Source organism: Temnothorax longispinosus, chromosome 11 (genome assembly GCF_030848805.1).
Source record: "Temnothorax longispinosus isolate EJ_2023e chromosome 11, Tlon_JGU_v1, whole genome shotgun sequence".
In the NCBI taxonomy this organism is placed as follows: domain Eukaryota; kingdom Metazoa; phylum Arthropoda; class Insecta; order Hymenoptera; family Formicidae; genus Temnothorax; species Temnothorax longispinosus.
This window is the reverse complement of record NC_092368.1, coordinates 4,508,565-4,518,514: the sequence shown is the minus strand read 5'-3', so window position 1 is coordinate 4,518,514 and position 9,950 is coordinate 4,508,565. Positions and strand designations below refer to the sequence as shown.

General features: G+C 42.5%; 1 protein-coding gene across 3 annotated transcripts in view; it reads right to left on the bottom strand.

Annotated features, from left to right (window-relative positions):
• Positions 1–9,950, bottom strand: part of LOC139822574 (uncharacterized) — a 151,986-nt gene that overhangs the window by 12,767 nt on the left and 129,269 nt on the right. The gene's annotated exons all lie outside the window — the stretch shown is intronic.

Genomic DNA, 9,950 nt, shown 5'->3' with positions numbered 1-9,950 from the left:
ACTCCCGTGTTCCACACAAAGTGCACGGTTAAATTACTTTCGCGTTCGCGTAATAGGGAGAGTCGAATCGGCGTAAATCGAATTGGCACCACGGGGCGCCGCACCAGATTCAAATGTCAAAGCTTCGGGGGAACGAGCGACGTGATCTGCGAGCGAGTGAAAGGGATAGTTTCACATTAACGTTGTTCTTGGAACGTCCGGCTCTTCATGTCGTGAAAGTATTAATTGTAAGGCTTTAAAAAAAGAAAGAAATCTAAGAGAATTGGCTCTTTTGAAACGACGAGACCGTTAAAATTGACCGAGAAAAGATAATTTAAATGCGTAATACTCCGGCCGGAGGATGAGGCTGAGTTCATACGACGAGAAAAGATTCTTTTATTTTCATCGCTCGGATTAACTCTTTCTTCGGGAGGCAATTCTCTCCCGATGGGGTATCGTTTAAAAATAGATACCTCCGTCCGGGATGAAAACGTCCGTGGAAGATCGCCTCGAAACGAGCCTCGTCGTTTGCATCTGCGAGGTTCCCTTCGCGGACTCGGATCGTGAATCGAGAACCGAAAATAAAGGAGCGAGCGGCGCGGCGACCTGGGGGAAAAAAATAGAGGCGCGCGCACAAAGAGAACAATAAAAACAGCGGAAGTTCCAAGGCGACCGAAGTTCCTAAAAGCCACATGACACCCGTGTTTCTCCTCCATCTGTCAGACACACGTCTCGCTCTTTTTCTCTCCCGTCTCGAGGGCGAGAGACGAGATGTCTCGTTGTTTCTTTCTCCAACCCGCGGCGTGCCCCCTCGTTTCGCTCTGTTTCTCTTCTCCCTTCCTTCTCGGCCGCGCGGCAGAAACCTCGGGGGCATTTTGGTTGATTGAGTCGTCCCCTCGCGCATCGACGTCATTCCCATTTGCCGCGAAAGATAAACGTATATGGGCGAGCACCGGGGGATGATGATAAATCCGCGCGTCTCACCCCGGTCATGTGCCTTTTCATTCCACCCGTTTCGTGGCAACCTGACACAAGCCTCGTTTTCCCCCGTCCGGTCCCTCCGAACTAGCGCTGATTTCTTCTATTTTTCTTCTTTTACCCTTTCTGAACTTTAACGCCGGCCGAATGCGCGGAATGACCAAATTACCTTCTAATAATTTGAAGAGGCTTTCGGTTTCACGTCGATACCCATTTTACTTTGAACAAACTCGTAGTATAACTGTTACTATTGAAACTGTGCCGTCGAAAAAGAATGCAATTGTGTTACATGAAGAATGAAAGAATCAACTGTATCTTTCGTGTCATCTCTTACGATGTTTCCTCCGGCTCTCTTACATGATAATAGCTATCGAATGAATTCATCTTCGAGTTTCACATTCGAGTTTCGCCTCGCGATTGTCTTCTCATGGAGTTAATAGAATCTTCCGCGATACGGTAAACGAATAATCGCGCGTTTCGCAAAGAGATTGCGGTCGCGGCAGCTGCTCGCCGAAGTCATATCCAAGCATTATTTGTCCGTCGCTCGCTTGCCGCGAAGAGACGCGGGCGTCGCCGTCACCGACCCGGGTTTCCTCTTCCTGAAAGCCGGCGGACGATAAAAGGGCTCTTTTCCGAAGCAGGAGATTTGCGGTCGCGGTCGAAGGAAACCCGGGGAACCGCACGGAGGACGAGGAGGAAAAGCCGCGCTGTCGCGCAGTAAAACGACGAGTTAATCTCTTCTCAAGCGATATCGCGCGTTGCGGCGATATCTCGAAGCCGGGGAAGAGCTCTCTTGGCTCCGCGTCGTTATAACAGCTGTCACGTGAAATCACGTCTGGTGTTAGCCGCCCTCTGAGCGACGACAATCGCGGTCGTTGCTCTAAAACGAGAGATTGCTTTCGGGTACACGAGCGGGATTTCTCCTCGCACCGAAAACTCGTCACAGCGGAAGTCTCTTCCGAGACTCGAGCGTGCCTCGTTTATCGATGTGCCGAGAGAAGCATTAAATTTCGAGAGAGCGTGCGCATTTCACGTCTAATCCGATTTTGACGGATTTTAGTGGAGAAAAATCGCGTCAACAAACGCAAAGATAAAACAAGTACCAGCGAGTTTTTGACATATTATTTATAGCATTTGCTCGCCGTGCGATCGCCGAATTAAAAACACGATAATTTTTTATCGTAGTGTGCCAGATGAGCACTCGTAAAACAAAATAAAACAAAATTTAATACTGGACATTTTCAAATATAATACAGGAATCATCCATAAATTTTATTTTAAATATTGTATTTTAAAAATAATATTGGAAATATCCGACTATATGTTATGTGGAGGAGGGGGAGGGATTAATAGTTGCAACATGGTCGGATGATATACCGATGATATCGCGCGCTCGATAAAGTCCGCAAAGCAGAACGAAGCGGAACGAAGCGATGCAGCTGCCAGGCGAAACGTGAAATCACGGGGCAGCGTTATTTGTCCTCCCCGAATGGCGGTCGCCTGTGGCGCCCGGAGACAACATCGACCGAGATCAGTCTGGAAATAAGTGGATTTTCTTTCGGCTTCAGAGAGCTGCTCGCAGTCGCGACTGCGAAGGTCTTTCAGAAACGAGATGTATTCAAGATCTCCTGCAGATGGAAGAAGTGGAAAAAGATACGCGTCCTAGAAGTCGCGTCTTTTCTTCCCGACATTTAACTTATTGTATAAGATTCTTCGTGAAATTTGCAACAAATGTCGATATTATTGTGTCACATAATCCGATAAATATGTACGAAGTAATATATACGGAACACATAGATATTAATTTTATTTTGTAGCAATATAGCACCGATCTTTTATTGAATGCAAATTTAATTAATATGTTAAAGAACTTCCATAAATTATATTTTAATTTTGTAAATAGAAATTCTTATTTACGCGAGAACTAAAAAGTTCAAAAATCTATTTTTATGATAATATCTATCATCCAATTTTTACAAACGAGCAGATATTCCGAATTCGTTAAAGAGCCTGCAGTATCGGCAAGAAGCGACATCCAGTAGGCGAGATAGAAAGGGCAGATTGTAAGAGGAGGAGACCTAAGACGGAGCAAGAGCAGATTCCGCCGAGGTGAAGCGAGAGATGTTCCGAAGATCGATAACAAGCTGTATAACTCTAGCTTCCTTCCACGGGAGAGAGATAGACTTCTCTCTTTCTCCCCTTCTCGCTTCTCTCTCTTCTCTCATCCTTCTCCTTTCCCGTCTCCTCCTCCGTGCCCGCCCTGTCGCGTCTCCGACAAGCATCCTTTCATCAACGTCTCTGTGATCCAACTAAACTACCCTGACATCGACAAAACCAGGTCCGATGGGAGATAGACGCCTTTACGATATACACCTCGCTCACGGTGGTACCTGTAATTGTATTAGTGGCTCGTTCGTGCAGCCTTCTCACAATCTCGCGTAATGCTTTTCTGTACAAGAGTACAAGATATCCGGAACGTGCTCATGAGATATCACACGGATCAGATTCTTAAACATGGATATAAATCCTTCGACAAAATAAATTCTTTGGTTTTAACTACTACAATTAACGTCAGAATCAAAATACGAAAGCAGAGTAATTCCAAAATTATGAAAATTGTGTTTTCGTACTAAATAGCTTAATCAATAAAGCAACTTTAATTTTTATTCTTTCTTTTTAATTTGTTTACCGAAACGCTTGAAAGAATAAACAATAAGTTTGGAACGAAAGATTAGTATTAAAATAAAAATATTAAATTAAAATAAAATTTGGATAAAAAAGTTTACTTTCTTGGTGACTGAAGGTGACCACATTGCGGACGCCAACACGCAACGAAAATGCGTGTTATTGCGCGATACACGTTATCGGCGGTTTAGTACTTCTGTCGGCCGATCGGCGGTCATTAGTTACACGCGCACGCACGCATAATTACACATTCGCGAGTATGACATTTATTGCCGGAGATTAACCTGTTAGCTTCGCGGAATTATTAATGTGCCGCGTTTATAAAGCGGGAGATGTAAATCGGGGCCGATCGACGGAGGGCGGGCGACGCGGCACGCCGCGAGTTGTCGTCGTCATCGTCGCCGCGCGCGCGCGGCGTGCAAATATAACTCGTTTGACTTCGTTTGCTTATCCACGCGTGTCGAATGCCTTACGTAATTACCGAGCGCGTGGCTCGCGTACACGCGAGAAAGAAATCGCCCGCCTTCTTAATCGCTCGCTTCCCGGGAAAATTTTCTCAGGGGGGATCTTAACGTACCTATTATGAACGGATCGACGACGTGTCTCGTTAAGCGTGATAATGGCAATCACGAGATATGGGGGTCTTAAAATGGAAGGACACGAATCGACAAATTCAATTTGCGCTTGACATATATCGTGGAAATGCATGACTGTCGGCGAGATCGCCGAATGCCAGACGCTTTGATCAATTTGAAGTTCGGTTCTTCCTCGAAAATGTCAGTGAATACTTATTCCTCTTTAAAGATTAAAGACTGACGGTAAAGAGCTTCTGGCAAATTAAGCTTCAAGAGAGAAGATAGACGATAAAATCTTGTTTTTCTCGCTTAATTGTAAAAATGCACGCTTCTATAAAGTAAAACTGTAAAGTCTGTAAATGTGTTTCAGGGTTCCCAAGATTTCCGGGAACCGTTCGTACGTTATTAAGATTTCCTCGTTACGCGACTATTACATTTCTAAACGTAATCACGATCGCGACGGAGGCGAGAAGTCTCGGAGGAACGGAAGTGGAAGGCAGAACGGATAAATTTGCTATAAAGTAAAGCGGCGCGAAGAGGCAGCAGCCGCGAAACCAGAACAGACGTGCTCGAGATTCCGTCGCTGTTTTATTTCTTTCGCCGATAATAACACGCTGGTAGAAGCTCTTCTCTCTTTTTCTCCCTCTCTCTCTTTCTCTCTCCCTCTAGTATCTTTTTCTCGTGTCTCGCCGGGAGTCGAAGATGGAACCGGCCGAAGAGTAAAGAGAAGAGGAATAACAAGGAGATGAAAAGAGGTAGAAGAAGACGGGGCGAGCCGAGCGAAACGAGAGAAGGAGAGAGAGAGAGAGAGAGGGAAAAAGGGATGAAGGGCGATGGAAGAGTTATAGGGATGCGAGAGGAGGAAAGCGAAGGGAGGAGGATGGGAGGTGAAAGGAGAGAGGATGTAGCAGCAGGATATCAGCAGCGAACGACGAAAGTAATAAAACTTGGATGGATGGCAGGCTCGGACAGATTGGTCGGCCATTCAATTGGGAATTCGACGAATTTATGGACTTCCTAATCTGCCATTATGGACGGCCATTTAGGAACTCCCTTTCGTGTCTAGCTTCGCCCGCGTCGTTTGTTCTTTTGATGGCGAACAAAGCAGGGAAAGAGAACGGCAGCAGTCTCACAGATGCTTCCAAGATCTAATCCATACGTCAATTCGAATGGAATAATATCGCTCCAGAAAAAAATAACTTATGTTAATGTTATTTAATGCGTTGCATGCTCTACAAACGTTTCCTCTCGTGTATCATTCGATATAATCTCACCGCTTAAAATTAATTTCTAATTAAAAGTAATTTTACCGGATACGTAATATGTTATCTATACGCGTGTATCCATGTTCAACATCTGTTTGTTTCCTCTTGTGCAAATTTAAAGGTACGAAAAAAAAAACAGCTGTTAAAAGCATGCGCGTAAATGCACGCTTTTGACGCATTTTTATGTAAAAAGTACCAAACGCCAGTTTTATCTACTCCAAACTCAAGGCACTTACATTTCAAAAGGTAGTCGTTTATTAAGTAGATTAAACTTTACATTAGAATCCCACGAATTACCGTCACGGCGGAGGAAGCACATTTTTCCCTTTAGAAAACTTTGAAACTCCATTTCTCATTTTTGACGTGGAAGCGTTTGGCTCCTTTCACATAATGGCCGTTCATTTATCCTTACTTCGCGAAGGGGATCCAGCGGTGAAAAACAGCTACTCGATTCGACCGCCTTCGAGAGAGAGAACGATCATAAAGTGGACCTTTGGTGCTGCGGAGAAAAGAAGAGGGGAAAAACACGAAGAACATACGAGAAAAGGACGGGGAGAAAAGATAGAAAGGGAAAAAGCGGGAGAGAAAGAGACGGGTAAGGACAAAGAGTGGAAGAGGGAAGAGGCAAGCCGGGGAGAGTCACGATGTAGTTTAACCCGACGACAACCACAACCGCGGCATTACATATAATACCTGTCTGACAAGCTACCTTACCCGTGTTGTATCGGCCAAGTGTGTACGTAATGTACGTATGTATGCGTGCGCGCGCACGTGTGTGTGTGTGTGTGTGTGTGTTTAATACTGGCCTGTGTGTGCGAAACACGCGCTTTTGTGTGCAGGCGGAGTTTACCGCACGGCATGCATAAGCGTATGCGGTTGCGTGTGTCCGCGTTGCACGCTCGAGTGTGGTTCGAGAATTCGAGGATTCGGGTAAAACTAATTGCAGACCTGTCCGAAACGGTTGGCAGGATCCTTGCGTATCGCATGCGAACAGACCTTTATCGATTTCCATGGACATAATTATACCTTTAGTAATTATGTGTGTATGTATGTCACATTTTGTACATTGTTTCGTGCACTTTTTTGATGTTACGAAAAGAAGCTTCATGCGACGAAGCGCATTGAGTTCAAAAGTACTCGCTACGTAAAGTATAATGATGAGGGATAATTTTGAGGTATCCTGTATATACGCGTGCGTTTAAATGTCTCGATATCGTAGAATTTATTTATATTCATGAACATGTATTATGCGCAGCCGTCACGTTTTGTCACAAATGTAAACGTTGGTATAATACGACGCGTGGGCGAAGTGTTCGCGTGTATTTATTCGCGTAGCGTGTGGCTTTCTTTATATAATTTCCGCAGATCGCTTTAATCGCATTAGATCGTATTAGATCGAAGAAATCGTCGTTGAAGCATACGACGAATAGGGCTCGGGAGACCTTCCCAAGGGAGATGACCTATTAGCGAAATTGGAATTAATTATGCTCACCTGCGGTAGAATTAATTATTCCGCCGCAGAGCGTCTCCCGGCACTTTTGTTTTAATTTCATTCTACGTAGGTACATCAGTTTTATCTCGCGTGCGAGTCGAGTCGCGGCGCATTATTGTATCGTTATTATATCGCGGTTCATTATTATACAAGGAATGATAAGAAAGAAAAAGTATTAATAAACTTTCAGACTAGCAGTCGCCGAAGAAGGTGAAAAAAAGTCGATCGAAATGTGCTATCAAGCGTAATCTTTAGTGTACATATTGCAAAGAGCGTGAATGAGGAATAAATGGAGTTCCTCGTTAAAAGCGTTATGTATTTTTAATCAATTGTATACAATTGATTAGCGAGTCAAATTAGTTAACGTTCACAAACTGAAATGGCACGGTAAATCTTTAAATATCTTATTAGTCATCAATCAAATTAAATTTCAATATTCATTACTGGAATTCAGGTAAAAGTTTTACTGAATAAATTTTAAACGCGTTATTGATTTTCGCGTACATTTCCTACGCTTTCTGATATATCGATGCTAACTAGTACGAGTCGCATAATTTATTTAAAGCGCGTTCTAATACTTCATTAAGGCAATAAGTAATGAAGTAAGTGCCACGTAGAATATACGTCCATTAGGGCCTCACGCATACACAGACGTAGTCTTAAATATTTAAATATTTTCTTTATCAACACTCCACGTTATTACATTATTCCGCGCGCAACACAGCTATAGTGCGTTTCGCATTGGAGCAGCTGGAGAATTAGCGTTTCAGCTTAGCGACGCGTACGAACCGTAAAACAACGGCGAATGTTAAGCTTATGGAACGTATGCTAACAAGCATGGAAGCTTAAACCCCGGATAAATTAATCTGCATTACTTCGCGCAAACGTGATCGTTATCGAGTTACCGCTACTTTGACTGTCGAAATGGTTTTAATAAGCTTGCATACGATCCAATTACGTAGTTTATCCGCGTTTGTTCTAATCACACTCATTACTCGTAAAAATACACCGGCGTGACAATGCAATATTTCGGTGTAACGTTGCGGTAAATTAGTTGGGACAATCGCGCGAAAAGCATTAATTCTTTCCCGCGCGCGATCACGTTTCTTTTTAAAATAAAAACTCGGTTTAAAAGGAATTAAATAAAAAAAGTAAATAGAAAATTTCTGAAAGAATATATAAATTGGAATGCACGAATAAAATATGAAGTGTCGCATTCTGTATATATTGCAATTACGATCGCTGATCGATCTCGGCAAACGAAATAATGATGTCGGGATTACAACACGCTTTTATTTACCCGACTACTTTTCCGGCCGGCGGAATATCGGACGGATATTTATAACCCCGAATCGTTCGAGCAGCAACAAGATCGATCGAGTGCTATTCCTATTACATCGGTGCTCTCCGAATGTTTACCCGGGGCAAACGATTGATTGATCATCGGTGCTAGTTATTTTCAGTCGACACGAGACGATACAACTTTTATTCCATCGATAACCGCAACGACGATTATTATTTATTCGCGCGACTATGCGGGACGCCGCATCACAACAACCAGATTGTCATTCGTCAATTGTTATTCGCTAACTGTGGATAATGGAATTAAACCTAGATCAGAGTTTCAATCGTACTTTACAAAAGTAAATCAAATTTCGATGAAAGATTGCTTGAAATTAATCCACAGACAAGAAATTCCGTGTTATTTTTACTCCTTATTGCTATCAACCGCGAAGACTTCCGCTAGCCTTTTATTTAAATCTTCACAATATCGACTCGTCTCAAATTCATCAAGAGGTACTTTATTCACGTCTCCGTTATTGAACTTCCCATTTAGTCATTTATCCTCTCTATGAAATTTGTCATGTGAATATACACAAGTCAACGTCGATTTACTCACGTTTCGGACGAAAATTAGAAATATCCCGAGTGATGTCTGACGTTCGAGACGTTACATTCAATTTACATTCGTCAGATATTGTACATCACTTGTCATATTGTACATTCAATTACACTCGTCAGATATTGTACGTCACTTGTCATACTGTATATGACAAAATATTGGAAATGACAACAAAGAAATTTATATGAAATGCATAACGATGCAAATGATGTTTAATTACATAAATTAAACAAAACGTTACATAAATCTAATGATTTATGTAACGTGCGGTCGAATGCACGATGAAATAAATATTTTCTATCCAGTACGGAAAAGTGGCGGCTGTAATCCTTTCTCGCGCAATTATCGTTCGTTATTATATCGCGAGGAAAATCACGATGCAAGCCGGACTCTTGTTTCCTGCGCTATTCCTCGTTTAAACGCGCCGCTAACGGTGAACATCATTTTGTATAGCAACCCTAACGATGCTCGATATTACTTAATATCCCGGGAAAACAAGTGGGCAGACGGACGCGGTAATTTTACGTTGAACGATAGAAGATACGCTCATATAATCTCTTACGACGGTGATTTCCATAATAATAACGCAGACTACTCTGTATGCGGTACCATTAGTGTTATTACTGTTATTCAGCGAATTGCAGAAATTCGATAAATCAATAAGCACCGTGTATGACTTTATCCGAAGAGCCTGGGGCAATAACAGGGTAAATTTGATGGAAGCAAATTTGACAAGCGAGTAACTGGGAATGTGCATGAATCATTAATGGCCTAAATGCAAATTCTTCGTACTTTACGTTCATTGGCGTTAATAATAGTTAAATCCGTATTCTTCGTATTCTTAACGAATCGATTAAAAATGGATATAGGTTCGTTCGTTAATTTAGCATCCGAAGAGGTTGAGAAAAACGGTCACGTGTATTTCCCCAATCATGTTATTAAAAAAAGAATTAGATAAATGACATTAACTGCACCGAGTCGTAATTTGTGTGTAAAAATACGTTTTTCCGATAAGAAAAAAAGATTTCATTTTTACCGGGCAAAATAAGGTAGATCGACTGGCGAATAATTTA